This window comes from Cygnus olor, chromosome 3 (genome assembly GCF_009769625.2).
Source record: "Cygnus olor isolate bCygOlo1 chromosome 3, bCygOlo1.pri.v2, whole genome shotgun sequence".
NCBI classification, from domain to species: Eukaryota; Metazoa; Chordata; class Aves; order Anseriformes; family Anatidae; genus Cygnus; species Cygnus olor.
In genome coordinates, this window is record NC_049171.1 from 8152954 (window position 1) to 8169667 (window position 16714).

Below are 16714 nucleotides of genomic sequence, written 5' to 3' on the forward strand. Positions count from 1 at the left end.
GATGGATCAATGGCATTTCCCTTTGCTGAACTTCATGTGGTTCCTGTCAATGAACTTCTGAATGGCAGCCCACCCAGTGGTCTAACAACCACTCCTCCCAGTTTTGTATCATCTGCAAACTTACTGAGAGTATGCCCTCACCAATTGTCCAGGCCGCTAATGAAGAGATTAAATAGGATCGGACCCACTATCGACCCCTGGGGCACATCCATGCCCTAGTTTTTAGTCCACCTCACTGTCCACTTATCTAGCCTGTACTTCATCAGCCTGTCTTTGAGGTTGTTACGGTGGACAGTGCCAAAATGTGTGCTAAAGTTGAGATAAACATCTGCTGCCCTCCCTTCTTCTACCTGGCTGGTCATTTCATCAGAGAACGTCCTCATGTTGATCAGGCATGATTTCCCTTTCATAAATCCATGCCGACTACTCCCAATCACCTTCTTGTCCTTCCTATGTCTGGAAATGGTTTCCAGGATGAGTTGCTCCATCATTGCTCAGCAATTGAGGTGAGGCTGAACCACCTCAGATCCTCTTTGCTCTTCTGGAAGATGACATTTACTTCCTTTGCCTTGGTAAGGAATGAAACTGCAGCATAAACACAGGTCATCCCATAAAAGAACATTCTACTGGCCAAAATCAAACTGTTACTTATGTAGACATGAAGTTAGAATTATAAAATTTCCTTTATGTTTTGTATATATGAACAGCTGAGACTGGCTGTGTTGCTGTCCAACATGGAGGACTGATTCAGTTGCCTAAGCACAGGCATTTAACACCATTTCAGATGCACCGAGATCTACCAGACATCTTCACGGAGGTGGCAAATATGACGGCAGACCTACAGGAGACCCATAAACATACGGCATGGCAAGGTGGAGAAACGACTGGAGACCCTGAGGCCTCTTAAATGGCTCTGGTTGCCTATGTTTAGCTAACTGAATGAGACCCAACCACTCAGATTCAGAAACTTTATTAATTTATTTATTTCAAATACCCTTTTGCTTAAAATGCTCACTGGGTTACATTTTCATGTTCCACTCCACGACCACGTGAGCTACAAACCAACAAATCCCAGCTTTCACCAATGCATTTTTAGCACCAAGTAACAGGAATCCAGGAGAATGAACAACAGCAAACAACAAATATTGAGCCTCAGTTAAGTATCCTGAGCTGGGTCCTCCAACAGATCCTGCTTAAACGCACTGACTTAAGTTTAGCAGTGCTATATTCCTCTTTAATCTGTTTTCTGCAGATTGCCTTTTGAGCAAGCGCCACGGGCTACCAGCAGGCCCAGCAGCCCACATTGAGAGTATCTGTGGTTTGTGATTTTTTCTCTCATTCCCTGCAGAAGCAAACATCATGGAAACCTGTAACACGATTAGTGTGTTACGCACTGGGTAAGTAATATTTATAAGCTTCAGGACCTCGCCTTCAAGGTAATGCGCATCTCTACATTCAGAAACCATGGGTCTACTTTTCTTTCTGCTTTGTTTATGCATTTTTTAAAGTCAAAGCAATTTCTCTGATCTAATTGATCACGGTTGAGCAAAAAAGGAGAATTGTACATGGGAGGTGAGAGGGCAGAGGAAGGAGGGCATGCTGTAAACTGCAAGATAGAAGGGCAGGAACCTCTGAAACTGGCACTGTAGAGAAAGCATGATGCAGAACTACATCTTGTAAGGCTTAGGTAGGGACATGACATTGATTTAGAAAATGAGCTTCTTACAGAAAGGATATTATGGCTTCTTCTGTAGAACACACACTAAACGCATTGATCCCAAATTATAGTATTTGCTTCCCAGTTGGAGGAAAAGATGGTTATTTTTTAATACTCTTCTGCCTAAAGATATTTTTCCCTCCCCCCTGTGCTTTCTTTTTAATGCAAACATTAGTTAAAATTATTGCAGTACAGATGAACAACTATTAATTAAAAGTGAGGAAGATTTATTGCATCAGACAGCACTGCTGTAACAGATCAAATATCAAGAAGGATATGGAGCACAATGTGCTGTAATTAGCTGCTTAATGCCTCTTAGATCACAGCCCTCTGTGTTTCATAGGCATCATGGTGTTTTTACACCCCACCATGATCTAGTTGTTTGCCTGTATTTCAGCTACACCTATAACAGAACATGATTTGTAAAAACACGCTTTTACAAAGAAGCTGTAAGAAAATGTATCCCAAATGATACTGAAGCTTTTTTTTTGTCCTTATGCTCTTACATTTTGAGTTAAAAGGCATTAGCAGTGGGGCCGACGGTTTCACTACCTGGGGTTTCTCAGCAGTGTTACCCACCCAGTGCTGCTGAGAGCTAAGAAAGATTTGCTTTTAGCTCAAGTGACAGATGCTCCTAGTCCAAAAGCACAGGGCTCTGGAGTTGTAGCCCTACTGCTGCTGTGAATTTGCAAATAGCTCTGTGCACAGGTAATGAGAACTCGGATGTCACAGGTTGGTGAGATTTTTTACTATGTTGTTTCTGCAAAACTACTGCAAGATCTATCAAGTGGTTTTAAGCAGCTCCAGTGTCTGCAAATTCAATGAATGCTGGCACATGAAAACAGTCCTCTCTTGGCAAAAGGCAGAAAGTACCTCACCAGGAGGAATGCTTTGCTACTCCTTGAGATCTGCACACAAAAAAACACCTCAGAAATAATCACCCAACTCCATCTCCAGAGAACATGCTGGACAAAACAAAAATTCCCAAATTAGTTATTTATTAATCAAACAAACAGGAATTCAAATGATGCAAGATTTCTAATTACATCTCATGTACAAAAGCAATAAGCTATATGGAAAAAGTCAATTTCAGAGATTAATGAAATGATCAATTCAGGTCATTAGCAGCAGTTATTTCTTTAAGACAGATATTAGGAACTGAACTGAGACCAAACTCATTACCCAAATGGTTGCCTATCAGCCATGACATGGCAACAGCCTATTGTTGATTCAGCTCTGATTTGGGGCTAATGACTTGGGGGTAAAGAGTTATCAATCTCATGATGAGTTCATTGAGCCACTCTTTGACGTTCCTATGGGGGAAAAAAAAAAATCTTCTGTTTCTAATAAAATACAGTGGAAGACATTATCTGCAGCTGATTTGTTATCAGCCCCTTTCTCCCTGACTAATGCTAAGTGCCAGGAAGCCAGGACCCGTCTCCAACCTGTGTGCTCACATACTTACTGCAGTTACAACTCTGGAGCTCCTTTTCCAAGTGTAAAAAAATGTCAGCACATATGCAAGGCAAGGAGTTATTAATTCTTCACAGCTTCAGCTTCGCTATTTTAAAGCTCACACCAGCTTCAAGCTCGGGCATGCTGATGGCAAATGAGAGTTACATTTCTAATTATCTTCTTCCTTACCAAAATAAATAAAATTTACAGATTCAGGGCTATGCATGCACAAAAAAGATACTGCTATTAAGAGACAGGAAGGCTGTGCTAGAACACCCCTAGGCAAAGGAAACAATTCCTTTCTCATCCCTCTCTCCTCCTTCCAAAGACCTTCCCATTTATAGCCTGTCACTTACAGATACACTTCCAGCATTTAAAAATACTCTCCGTGTTTGTGGAACCATTTTCCAGAACAAAACGTTATCATTCATCAGGAGCAGAGCTGTTTGCAGTGTGAACAATTCGCTTTCGTTAAGTACCATATGGCTGCCCGTAGGAAAATGCCAACATGTTTCAACTCTACAGCTGGGCCACGGTTCCTTTATTCATCGTGCAGATGGTTGTAATTGACACCACTACTAAAACAGGTCTCAAGCACTTCTGTAGGATCATTAGAGTAATTAGTTATTAAATACAGTTACCATTTTTAGAAAGGAGGTTTTAAGGCTTGGCATGTAAAATGCAATATTTTGCTATAATGAAATAGACAGGCTAAATGTTACGGGGAGGGGTAAAGCTTATGTGATCCTGTTTAGTATTTCATCTGAGAGGCTATGGAAATTGCTAGAGCAAAGCAAAGCACACAAAATTATTTGCTAAGGAGATCAGCTGAAACCAAGAGTATTCTTAAATAGTGCAACTGCATACTAAAACTTCTGCAACCAAAAGGAAAGAAAAAAAACAGTGAAACTTCACCTGTCGCCAAATTCCAAGGCTGAATTCAGCCTTAAATGTGGGGTGTCAGCATTTTTGTTAATTATAGAAGAGATGACTATCGATCTCATACTCTTGATACTCTGATGCACATATTCCCAGAGTTAAATCTGAACACATGGATTATTTTACTGCAGCTGCAGGGACTGATTAATAGATATTATTACAGGGGTCCAGCTCAGCTCTGCATATTTCAGGTTAGAAGTGGTAAGGTTACAACCTGGGCTGGGTAGCAAGACAAGATTGGCTAAGGCAGCTTTTACTCACAGACCAGCGAAAAACCTCTTCATAATAATAATAAAAAAAGGTTTGCCTTTGAATAAAAAATAAGGGTAAAGTCTTATGATAAAGCTCAGCGTGAAATGCTCATTTGCCTCCCTTAGAGTCACAAAGTCACATCTGAAAACTAAGAACTCCAGCAAGGAGACTTTCAGCCTTAAAAAGCAGAATTATACATGGCTTCTGAGTGCGAGCCTTCGGAGATTAGAGGAGCCAGAACAAGCATGATATGATATTAAAACTATTACTCGAAATTGTAGTGGCTTCCACTCCAATGAAAACTCAAATTTTTCATTACAAACCAAGTATTTCGTGTACCAGACTCTATTTTAAACATCCATTGCAGGCATAAATCTGGTAAGGATTACCATACATAAAACAACATTTTCTTTCACGACTGATGAAAATAATCTAGAATTGAGGTGCCCAACAGTAGTTTACAAGAGATACTGAAAAATAACATTGACAAATAGCGGTATAAATCTACTCCGAATAGAATTGGGTTAGAAATCAGCAAAGAGCTTCTAACCGTAAGACAGGAGAAGAGAGGAGTAGCTTTGCAATGGCAGCATTAAGCCAAAGAGTTGGGAAATTTAGGACACTGCTTGATGTTTTAGCAGGGACTCGGAGACCCAGGAGCCCTCCGTGGGTTGCATGTTCTTGTGCGTTTCACTTCTCAGATTATATTTGGTTAAAAAGCATTATATACAACTTTAATAATGAATGTCAGAAAGCCTTTATATAGCACAGCAGATATTAAAGCCATTTACAAAGAAAAATAGATGCCATTAAAGTGAAGTTATTTATCTCAGGTGGCTGCTCTTGTGTACTTACAGCTGAATCTGTTTTTATGACTCTTTTCGGATGAGCTAGAGAGCACAGATCCTGAACGCTGCACTCAGGCTGATGGCAATTATCCCAGGAGCAGCAGCACTAACCCTAGGTATCTTGGCCAAATTTCAGGTCTGCTAATAACATTCTGCCCACCTTCGTTCCCCACAGAGATTCAATTAGACGCGGCGTTTCCGTGGTGCCTGCCCTGCCTAGCTGCGCGGGGCAGCTGTGTGCTGCTGTGGGGACGGCCGCGCTGCTCCTCAAAGGATGCTCAGAGCTGCCCGCCTCGTGCTGCTGAGCAGGACTGCCACGTGCACAATTTTCACAGTTTGTGCAAATTTTTCTTAGTTAAAGTTACACATTTACTTAGTAAAAACTGCTTTTTTTGTGTGTGTCTTAGCATAAAGAGGGCTTTTAAATGTAGATTTTCAGCTTTGCATATTTAAAAACTTTGTTAGCAAATCTCAATTCCCCAAGCAGAAAACGATAGCAGGATTTTTAGCATAAACATTCATAAACATCTATTTCTCACATGCAGGAGCTGATCTAAGAAGTAACAGTTTTGGGTATTCTAATATTTATTTGGAAGCTATTACGTGTTTTTCAAAGTTTCTAGCAACTTTCTATCAAATAGATCTTAAGAGCTTATATGGTTATGGTTATGAGAATCAATAATAAATAGAGCTATCGTGGTGGGAAAATTCAAATGCTGAAGCTACCCTTTCTTCCCTTAGAATGGGTTAAGGAAATCAATACACCACTGCTAAGAAGGGGTTATCATAAATTACCAACTGAGAATTAGGTTTTTGTGTAATGTTGCAGTCATGAGGTTGAATACAGCCCTTTGGAAGTACGAAAAGCGTAGAGAATTAGTAAAGCCAGTACTTGCATCTCTGTTTTAAAACAGGAAATTAAATCAAAAAGTATTCAAAAGCAAAATCTACGAATACACAGAAAACTTGCCTTATAAATGAGAGACTTAAGAAACGCAATCTATCTTATCCAGAAGAAGGTTAACAGGGTAGTTGATCACTGCTTATAAAGACAGCTCTTTAATCTGTTGGAAGAAGATTCAACAGCAAGACAGAACTAAAATTAAAACCAAGATAGAAATGGTTAATACACATTAAGCACTGCTTGGTTTCATGTGGTAATTAACCACTGGGAAAAAAACATAAGGATGGCGTGGATTTTTGATCGCTAAGAATTTGTAAATCAGATAAGTTAATGTCCTAAAAGATCTGCTATAGCTCAGACCGAAATTAAGGGTTTGAGGCAGAGATTACCAAGAAAGTACATTAGACTTTCTAATCATTACGAAGTTGATTAGGTTTGTGCTTTGGGATTTGGATCAGGCCCTCAAAAATAGATTGTGAGGCGTTTTGTTGTTATTGGGTTGGGCGGTTTTCTTTGTGTCTTTGTTATTCCTATTGGGAAGTTAATGTAGAAACCTGCAAAACTGCAGGAATGAGACCCACCAGCAGTGACTGGGCATAGTGACCTGCGAGCCCAGCATACCTCGCATTAAACCCTGAAACTTCACAGAGATTTTCAACATCTCTGCGCTCTCTTCAATTTACGTCTACCTTATTAGACGCAAAGCAGCAAGATGCATTCACCTCTGCATCTTCAGGTTGTTGAGATCTAATTGACAATTAGACCAGCTGCCGCTGGTTCCTGCAGAACGGGACTCCGAACAGGGAGGAGGAGAGTAGACTGGGAAGGAAAAAAAACACGGCTTAAACAAGAAAGATAATACAGGAAATAATAGGGAAGGAGCCCACATTTAGACCCTCATTACCTGAAGATCAAGGCTTGGTATTCTGGCATTATTAATTTCAGTTTTCATGTCTAATCGAATCCCAGGCAATGCAGCCCTCTTATTGATGGATGGAGTGAACAAGGCTTGATACCATCAGGGAAATGAAAGAGTTAACACACAAAAAAAGCCAACTTTAAAAAAAATATAGTACCATTATGGCCCCTTTATAATGTCAGAAGGAAGTTGTTAGGCTGTCATTCCACAGATGTTCATTCACACATATACAAGAACACAAACAAATCTCATGGGATCCCTAACTTCATGTGTGGCATACATAAACGTTAAAATTCTTCAATCATCACACATTTCCCCTTCCTCCTGCTGCGATAACAACACAGGGAATAAAAGCATGCAGCTTCCAAAAAAAGGATTAATCGAGCACAGGAAACATGGGCTAGCCTATGAAAAAGCCCTGCCGCCCTGGAAATGCACAAGAAAAACTATGCTGAAATTACAGAGAAAAAAATAGTAGCTTATATTGGGTACAGCAATTATTCTTAAATACTACAGGTCTGTAGATTCACATCTGCTCTGCTGAATTTTTCTTTGTCTTTAAAAGAAGAGAATAGCAACAATTTTACTATATAATTATCTTCTTTCCCTTCAACAAATGTTGATTTTTTTTTAATTGCAGGTAAAAAGACAAAGCTCAGCCATTTAGGCAAAATAGCTTAGAATTAATTTCCTATTTTAAAACACTAGCAAACAGTAATAAGCTTCTCTGCAAAAGTTTCCGGAGACTAACATCGCTTTGTCCTTGCTGCAAGATCTTCTTGAAAGAAAATGCTTCTCATTGTGTTTAGGACACAAGTGGCAGAATTAAGGAGAATTTCTCATCAGGACAACTTTGGAAGTAGCTTTTGTATTTTTTTAATGTATGGAATTAGCGGGACAGTTGTAAATTCTCTCTCTAATTTCAGCAATTTCATGAAGTGTTGATCAGGAGAGCAGACTGCACGGCTAAGTCCTCAAATGACTTCAGATACCCTGTCGCAAATAGGCTATTTCTAGACTGCAAAAGATGCTCACTTCAGTGAAAGAAAAGCTGCAGCTGGAAAAATTTCCCTGTAGGAAGGTTCAGAGAAAAGACCGTAATGACAGTCGACTGGAAAATAAGAAATGTATTTTGAAGAAGAAAAATTTCAACCACATAGGATCAAAAGCTGTCTAGACCCCAAAGTCTGGTTGCCTCCGTGGTTCCCATAGTGTAGTGTGCTGTAAGTTGTTCTGAGGGGGGACAAATGCTGCACTGCCTGTCCTCAGGAGCTCACTTCAAAGCCTGTAGCAGCTGGGGCTGTGCGAATAACTGGGCTTAGAGACAAAACTGGTGACCGACCAAAATAAAACAGAAAACATTAAAAAATAAAATAAAATTTATTTGTATATGAGAATGTTCAGTTTGGCTCAGTTGAGGCAAAGCCCGAGATGTTCCTGGACAACTCCCACCCCTCTTTAGGTGGGTTTTCTCTCTTGACAGCGACTCTGCTCCAAATACAGCAGCAAGGAAGAGCCACCAAGTGCCCCAAGCTCAAGGCACTGACATCTCTCATTCACTCTGACCCTATGAACACCTATAAACTACACCTTATAGAAAGCACAACTAATTTACAGGCAGAGATTGGCAGAGGTGGCCTAGGGCCTGCTGAGAGGAGCGAGCCCTTCGCATCCCTCCCAGCACGACCACCTCTGTCAGACTAGGTTTTATGAATGGTGCCGAAACTGCCTTTTTGTCAGAAATTTTGCTCAAGCCAGAGGTACCGGCAGCATCCATTCCAATTTCTTGAGGCGTAAGGCCAGGCGTGCTCTGCAGCATGAAAGTCAAATCTGTAACCTTCCTGCCTGCAGCAAGAGCTCAGAGACATGAGCTCGGCCTACCCTGGCAGCAGGCAGAAAAGCTGGACATCAAACCAAACCGAAACCTCTAACAAAAGCTAATAAGGCCTGAAGAAATTCAGATATGGCGCTGGTGATACTGTACAAGTTTTTGTCCGAGGGGAGATAATAATAATCTTGTAGGCTGAAATGCAGAGGGATGGGGTGAATTTTACTGGGGGAGAGTTGGACTGCAGAGAAGCAAATCCTTTCATAGCGGCTGGCAGTGCTGGTAGTCTCGAGCAACAGCAGTGTTCCTTTTCATGTCCTGTGATTGAAAAAAAAGACCTACTGGTCCATGTCGAACCTCCAAAATCAGTGAAAAGGGGAGAAAAAAAAAGAAAAAAATGAAGAAAGGGATTAGAAACTGCAGTGCTTCTGAAATACTACCTACAGCTATTTGGAAGTTTCAATTGTAACTAATTAATGACTGCAAAACAACTTTCTCCTTAATAAGAATGACGAAAACCAGAGAGCTAAAAATAATGCTTAGATATTTTAAATCTATATTTTCACTTTAAAAGGCCATCACTGAAAGTCAGCACCACACAGACTGGAGAAAAATCTTCACACGGTCTAATGACTTGACGAGTCTTTTAACAAATGACCAAGTCTACCGTTCGCTAGAAATTAAATCTTCCTCTTAATGTCTGGCTGTTCCTGAAGCTGTGGAGATGAAACAGTGAAAATAATAAAAGAAAAAGGCAAAGCAAAAGAAAAAACATATCTGGGAAACATGAGCAAGAGAAAAACTACTGGAGAGTTCACTGCTTTTAATTCACAGTGAAGTATTTATAGATGCTAAGGGTCACTGGTAGTCTCACTAGTAAACAACAGCAGCTGGTTGAAATTGTACCTCTAGAATTTCATTCATTTTATTGCTGACAAATAAACTCAGTGAATCAATGCCAATGTAATGTAGTGTCTGCACAGAAACATTAAAAAAAAACCTCCACAGTTAAAAAAATAAATCACCCAACTCTCAAAATTTCAAAGGGAAAAATGACATCAGGAGCAGATCTAACCCCATCCATGTCACCTGCATTTGACTCTTTCCAGGCTATTTTTGAAGCCTTTCTGCTAACCAGTTTTTCATTTTGTTGTTCCTTTTATTTTTTTATTTTTTTTAAAGCAGTCACAAAAGTGTATGTTTTTGTCTGCATATTTTGTATAAGAATTAGAGCACCGATGGTGCCGAATGTTACCTCCCTGCTTAGTCACTGGAATCTCCTTATAAGCCCCGCTCCTGACCTCACCGTCTCACTCTCCCTGAATTAGCAGCACTATGTTATCTGATAGGGAATCTCACGTTTCATTACTTAACAGGTTTGTGTTCATCACCCACCGAGGCTACTTGCAGCAAGGCCTAAGCAGCAGTGACACGCAGTCCCTTCTGGAAGCGTTCACTCAGCCTCTCATGACTGAAAAAAAAAATGTAACACACCTGAAACACAAATACGTGAGTGAACAAGCACCGAGATCAGTGGCTGCCATCATGGCATCACACAGCTAAGGCATGTAAAGATGGTGGCTTAATAAGTATGGGATGCCTTACTCTGGCATTTATGCTCAGGGGGTTTTCTAAAAATGACATGCAGCTTAAAGTGCTTGTTTTCAGATGCAGAAGAAAAATAATATCACCAATGTAATTTTCTCAGAAGAGTTTCCTTTTTTTTTTGTATGTATGCATGCCTGTGTGCATATATGACACAAACAACTAATAAATAAATAAAAATAGTTATTTATCCATCTTAAATCAGTCATGAAAAAGCTCCTTTTATGTGGCTGTACCACCGCCTCTGTGAGAAGCAGCGCTGTGTGTCTGACCACGGCTCGGATCCTCAGCTTGGGGAAATCTGATCCAGCCGTTTGGCACCACCTGATCCCGTCACAGGAGACTTTCCTCTGGAAGCAGCCTCCTGCATCGAATCGCAGTGCTTCCCCTGTGGACAGCATCAATCCTTAAAATGCAGTGGCACAACAGCACGGCGCTACAGGTGCCCCGGCAGCTCTGACCTCTCTGCACTGCTCCGCAATGGTGCAAGGAGCTGCCATGTCCTGACTTCTGCTTTTACAGACATCAGCTTCTGGAAAAGCCTGGCATCGTTTTCCAAGACCTTAATTCAAGTCATTTTTGTGGTGGGTTGGATTTTTTTTCTTGTTTTGTTTTTGTCCTGCTCTTCCCAGAGCTTATACCTAGAGACGTAAACTCAAGTTCTGTCTGCCCACGAACCCATGCTGCGCACTGCCCACGTAAGCAGGCACAAATAACTCACTTTTACACATTCACGGCTGGGGTGGTGCAGGGGGCAGACCCGCTGGCTTGGTGCAATACAGGCCAGCCCTCCTTCCTTCATTCCCACACAGCAAGAGCCTTGCAAAATCATGCCCTGGGCACAGGCAAATAGCAGAGAGCTTAAAGGCTGTGCAGCTGCGCAGCAGCCATATGGTGACTGCTCCCCACCGCAGCACGACCTAACGGGCGCAGAATCAGCGTCAAAGTGCAGATTATTCCCTGGCTCGCAGGATTTGAGGCCGCTAGATCTTGCTGGTATTATTAAGCTGCTCCTGAGCTGGCCCAAGGTCAGAGGCTGCAGCGGCTTCTCAGCTGTCCCAGCGGTGACTGGTGCGGAGCAGGCACAGCTCTCACAGCCGGGCTCTTCCCAAAGCATCATCAATCCTAAAAACCCTTCTTGGGAAGCGAGTGCTGAAACAGAGCCAGTGATGAGCAATCATTACCTGGCCCAACTACTGTGCCAGCTACCTTCTGAGAACATGTACCCGAAGTAATTAAATTAACAGTCCTCCCTTTCTCCTTCCCCCCTGTATGATGACAAGCCCCTGGCCAGGACCAGCACTGCAGGGCACGAGGCTGCTCACAGAAAGTGTTGTATACACACATTTTCAGTCATACAGACCTGCTGAAGACACAGATGTGCTGCACAGTGACTCGAATACACTTTATGACATCCTAGTACCTGTACTGGGGCTTCAGTGCTTGTGCTCCCCCCATGGGGTGTGGAGCTTGATGCCATTATTTTACCTTTATAGCTTCACAGAGGCACAAGGAAAAGAAAACCTGGGACCTTCTTTATGTATTCTCTCCCTGTGATGCAAGACAAAAACCAACATTAGCATGTTTCATGTTATGATTTTTATGATTTAGTTCCTCTTAAACCTCTTGACTTGGCATCATGATTTTCCTGATAGCAACAGTCCTGCACTAGAAAACATTTTGGTTTGTAGGGAAAAAAAAACATATTTTTCCATTTTGCAATTCTATTATATTTGCAGTTCTGCCATATGCAGATGATTTATTATTATTATTATTTTATTTTTTTTTTTTTTTACAAGCTAAAGCATGTGCTGGAAGCCCTCTGGCCTGTGTTCTGCCTCTGGAGAAACAGCCATCCCAGTCTCCAGTGTGCTTTTCCTGGCTATGGCTGAAAGGCTGTAATTCATCCCTACTTTTCTTGACCTTTCTGCTACTTTAATGCTTCTGATATTTTCCTCTCCCTCGTCTTGCCTCCCTCCCCTCCCATGCTGCTCTTACAACATCTTCTCAGAGTGAAGATGAATGGGGAGGAGGTTTTTCACAGCCAGAATCCAGGGGGACAAGAGGGGACCATGCACAGGTACCAGACAGCAAGCACAGCTCGAGGGTGGGCTCCCAGGCTTCCAAATTATTAGAGAGAAATTAAAATTATCTGTAACCACACAGACGGGGTATGAAACATCTCACGCATATGCAGCTCCCAGACTGCATATACAACAGCCAGGTGCATGCTTCAGCTTATGCTAAGGAGGACTGGAGCTTGAGGACTCTTGTTTTTTATTCCCCACTGTGCCCTGAGGCGTGCCCAAGCCCAGCACGGCGAGTGCCGACTTCTCATGTTTAAAAGGGAGAAGAGACGACAGAAATACCAATGGCCACCTGTGGGGTGCTGCAAAGCTACCAGGTGATGCTTATATGTGGGAAACACAGCAAGGAGACGGGTTGAAAGCCGACAGTAAGTGGAAGGCTGCAAACTCAGGAGCAAAGAAAAAAAAGGACAAAAATATGGGAGAAGGTGGTAGAGAGCAGAGCATGAAATACATCTGGGCAAAGTCCTCTCTGGAGCTGTTGGTGAAGTGGGGACAACCACAGATCTGCGAGAGGTTAACAGAGATCGCTGGAAGTGTTGGCTACATGAGAAGAGAAAGTTAATGTGTTGTTTAAAGTAGCTACTGAGACCTGGAAAAGCAGAAAAGTGGTGGGGGATCTGTTTTGTACCTTGTGGCTTCAGCAACAGGGTAGCAGGAAAGGAAAAGGGGATAAGCCCAGGGCAGGGATGACTGTGAAGCTGAAGTTATGCCAAGCAAAAAGGAGAAAAATAGAGCAGGAGATGCAAGGGGTGTTTAAGTGCCAGAATATATAGGAAATAAACCTACAATGCAGAATAAAACGGTGACCAGAAAATGAGTAATACAAGAAAGGTCTGAAAAAAACAATGCTGAGCAGCCAGGTCTGGGAAGTGGCTGTTTTTGAAAGAGAGAAAACTCATCCAGGTTTGAAGGTCAGGTCAAGGCCAAAGAGTAAAACCAGAAGACAACAGGGGAGAAATGATATAGTGGAAACCAGCAGAGAGCTGGGAGGGAAACTGGCACCCGTGGACAAAGTTACACCCAAACAGAGCGGGAAGAGGAACCAAGTGTGGTGCTGAGGAAGAGGAGAAAGGAGATGCAGAAGGAAAGGAGCAGCAACTGCTGCTGAACAGAGCAAGACCTAGGGAGAGACAGATGCTCACCGACATCTGCATGCAGCACAAACCTCAGCCTGTGCCGGAGAAATATTTCATTGTTCCGGAAGAGAGAATTTATTCTGGTACCTGATATTATTTCCTTCCCTTCTGAATATAGAGTAGGAGCCACTTTTAAATGTGATTTAAGCCCAGTAGTAGAAAGTGTTAATATTTATATAACTAAGTGGCCTTAAGCCAATGGAAAAACTATACACCGAGAAATGTGTGATTATCTGATGTTTGATAAAGATATTAGAGGTTACCGAGTTTTTTAAATGACTTGGTGTCGTTAAGTAATGATCCTTTCCAAATCAGTGAAGAGCAGATACTAGATGAGGGCACTAATTAGCATTGCCTTCTTTGAAGCACAAAAAAACCCTTGTGGTCCACCTTGGAGAACGGGCTGCAGGAACTAACTAACCAGGCAGCAGCTCTGGTGGCAACTGGCAAGTGTGCAGCCAGACCCAGGCAGGCTCGTTGGAAGCTGGACAAGTGGCAAGCCTGATTTTAGTTACCGTACGTTTGCAAAATGCCGGCACCACCTAAGAACCTCAAAAAAGAGAGGAGGATCTAGAGCAAACTGCTAAGGCAGTAACTTGTGACTGCAACTCTTAGGGAGCAAGAGCAAAAATCTATCTTCCTTAGCTTCTGGGAAAATAAAATGCTAAATATAGCAAAGGGAGAGAAAGACTGAGGATGTGCATACAAGAATAGGGCAGAAAAATCTTACCATAAAAACTTTTTTACTTTTTGTTAGTGAGAATTTTTTGTCTTAATAATATATGTGATTTAGATGAAAAGGCTCTCAGCCTCCCCCTGGATATCCCTCTTCATCTGCTCAGTAAACCCGAGCCTCTCCTTGCTCACCAAAACGCTCCGCAGGAGGAGAAGCGAGGAGCTGCTTTGCCCACAGGGAGCAGGGCTAAAACTCCAAGTCAGAACCCCTGGCTCCAGCATTGTGTTTCCCTGTCACAGCGCTCTGCTCTGCTAGCAGCCGAGTATAATGCACTAAAATCCTAATCTCTAAAGCACTGTGTGCCAGTGTGCTTCGGAGATCAGCGTTTCAGTCGATTTTGCTTTGCCGCTGCCACTGCACACAAGAGTGGCACAGCGGGGGAAAAGCAGCACAGCAGGCAGGGCTGGAGAGACACGCTCAGCTGGGGAGGGGTGGGGGGCAAGAGCGTGGTAATGCAATATAAAGGGCAGGAAAAAAAAAAAGGGGGGAAAACAAACAAACAAAAAGGACTGTCATGCATGAATAGGAACTTTGGGCATTCTCCTTCCCAGAAAGCCAATCAGCAGGATGTCTCCAGCCGCAATAAATCCGCTGTTTTCTGAGCGAAGATTTGAGTGACCCGCAGAATTCTTTCCATTTCTTCCCTTCAAAAGGAAAAGATAAGGAAATCTCCACTGCAACCCTACTGTGCATCGGAGTATCTGTGAATATTTTAAGATGAAACCCCTCCTGCCTCAACCACGTGCTTCAAAATTAAAACAAAATGATACTGCAGAGGCTGCAAGAGCTGCAATCTGGCCGCGTCCTATTTGAATATGCGCTGTGCCGTCCCCTACAACTGAGTTTGGCACAGCGCACAGGGACACGAGCACTCGACTGGCCAGGCAGAACACTTTCAAGTTCAAGGGATAAAGGTCACAAAAAAACAAACAGCCAAAAAAAAAAACCCACACAAAACAAACAAAAAACCCAACCCAAACCAAAAATACACCTCCAAAAAACCCCAACAAAACAAAAACCCCAAACCAAAAACCACAAATGCCAAAACCAGACGCTAAAAAGTCAACAAGATCAAAAATAACTGGGCGGTAATTTTAATATTACAGAGTTGATTGAATGTTAACTATTGGTAACCTCCTGGGGCAAAGATACAATGCCATGAGTCAGAAGAGTAGGATGATTTAAGGAAGTACTTTGGCCTGTCTACGTTGACAGCATCTTAATATCTTTGCTAAACTCGTCAACAAAATCTACTTCACGGTACCTGTGTCAGGCTCAAGTACCGTTACATAGGATTAGTGTTATATACCGATAATGCTCTTTGGAGTGAAAGCTGATTGAACTTTGCCCTTTAAGAGCATTCAGACAGCCTAGTGGTCTGCTGACCTACACCGGGCTTGCCCATCGTTCTCCCCTTACAGAAAGTCAGAGAGCATCTTGGTGTCTTGAGCTGCTTCTGCAAACTCGCCCTCACTTATCTGTCGTGCTGGTAGGGAAATGCTTACTTACCGCCCTCACCCCAGGAGTAATTTAGTCGTTGATTTGGAAGTCACTGTGTAAATTCTTGATTAGCTGATGTCCCTTTTGAGTAACACTCCAGAAGAGGAAGCTTACGCTGCCTTTTATGTTGCGTTGCCTTTTATATTTGAGTGTTTTGACAGATGTTCTTGCAGATTTAGTGGCTGTGGTTTAATACGTTATTGCTCTGCCCTTCTGCAAAGGTTACTATTCGCAGATCAACTGAATAGGACGTGTCCCTGCCTTAACAGCCACGGCAGCTGCTAGCAGAGGTGGGCTCCCATTAACACATCACCCAAGGAGCGCAGGCACTCGGTGCAGTAGCTGCCAAGAGCAGAAATCACTGTAGAAATGCATAGTGACAACACCTGAAAAACATTGCAGCAAGATGCATTGGAACCCAACTGCCCAGTTAAAAGCCAGAATTCCTGGCAGAAAGCCTGTTTACAGAGTTCCTACCTCTCCCCAACCTCTCGCATCTTGTTGCCAGCCTTGCACATCACCATGTTATCCCTTGGGTTGAGCTGCTGCAACCATCCGTGGGGTTATCCTGCAAAGCGGTGAACTGAGGCAGGTAGAAGAAGCCTCCTCCCTCCCTCCCTATGCTGAAGGATTATTTTTAGCCCACACCACTTGATAATCTGATTCATGGCAGGCCCCTCAAACTACAGCATCAGCACAACTGAAAAGGCAGCCTGCTTTGGCTGCGGGGAGAATGAATACACAGAAAAAAAGGTGAAAGTATTTAAATCACTGGGGCTGCCAAG

The 16714-nt window shown here is 42.5% G+C and overlaps 1 protein-coding gene and 1 long non-coding RNA gene across 15 annotated transcripts in view; both read right to left on the bottom strand.

Annotated features, from left to right (window-relative positions):
• Positions 1 to 16714, bottom strand: part of KLHL29 (kelch like family member 29) — a 391073-nt gene that overhangs the window by 276216 nt on the left and 98143 nt on the right. The gene's annotated exons all lie outside the window — the stretch shown is intronic.
• LOC121068600 lies at positions 6182 to 12279 on the bottom strand. Its single transcript, XR_005818980.1, has 3 exons — positions 10258 to 12279; positions 7020 to 7123; positions 6182 to 6275 (listed from the first exon to the last, which is right to left on the bottom strand). It is a non-coding gene; the product is annotated as an uncharacterized LOC121068600 (long non-coding RNA).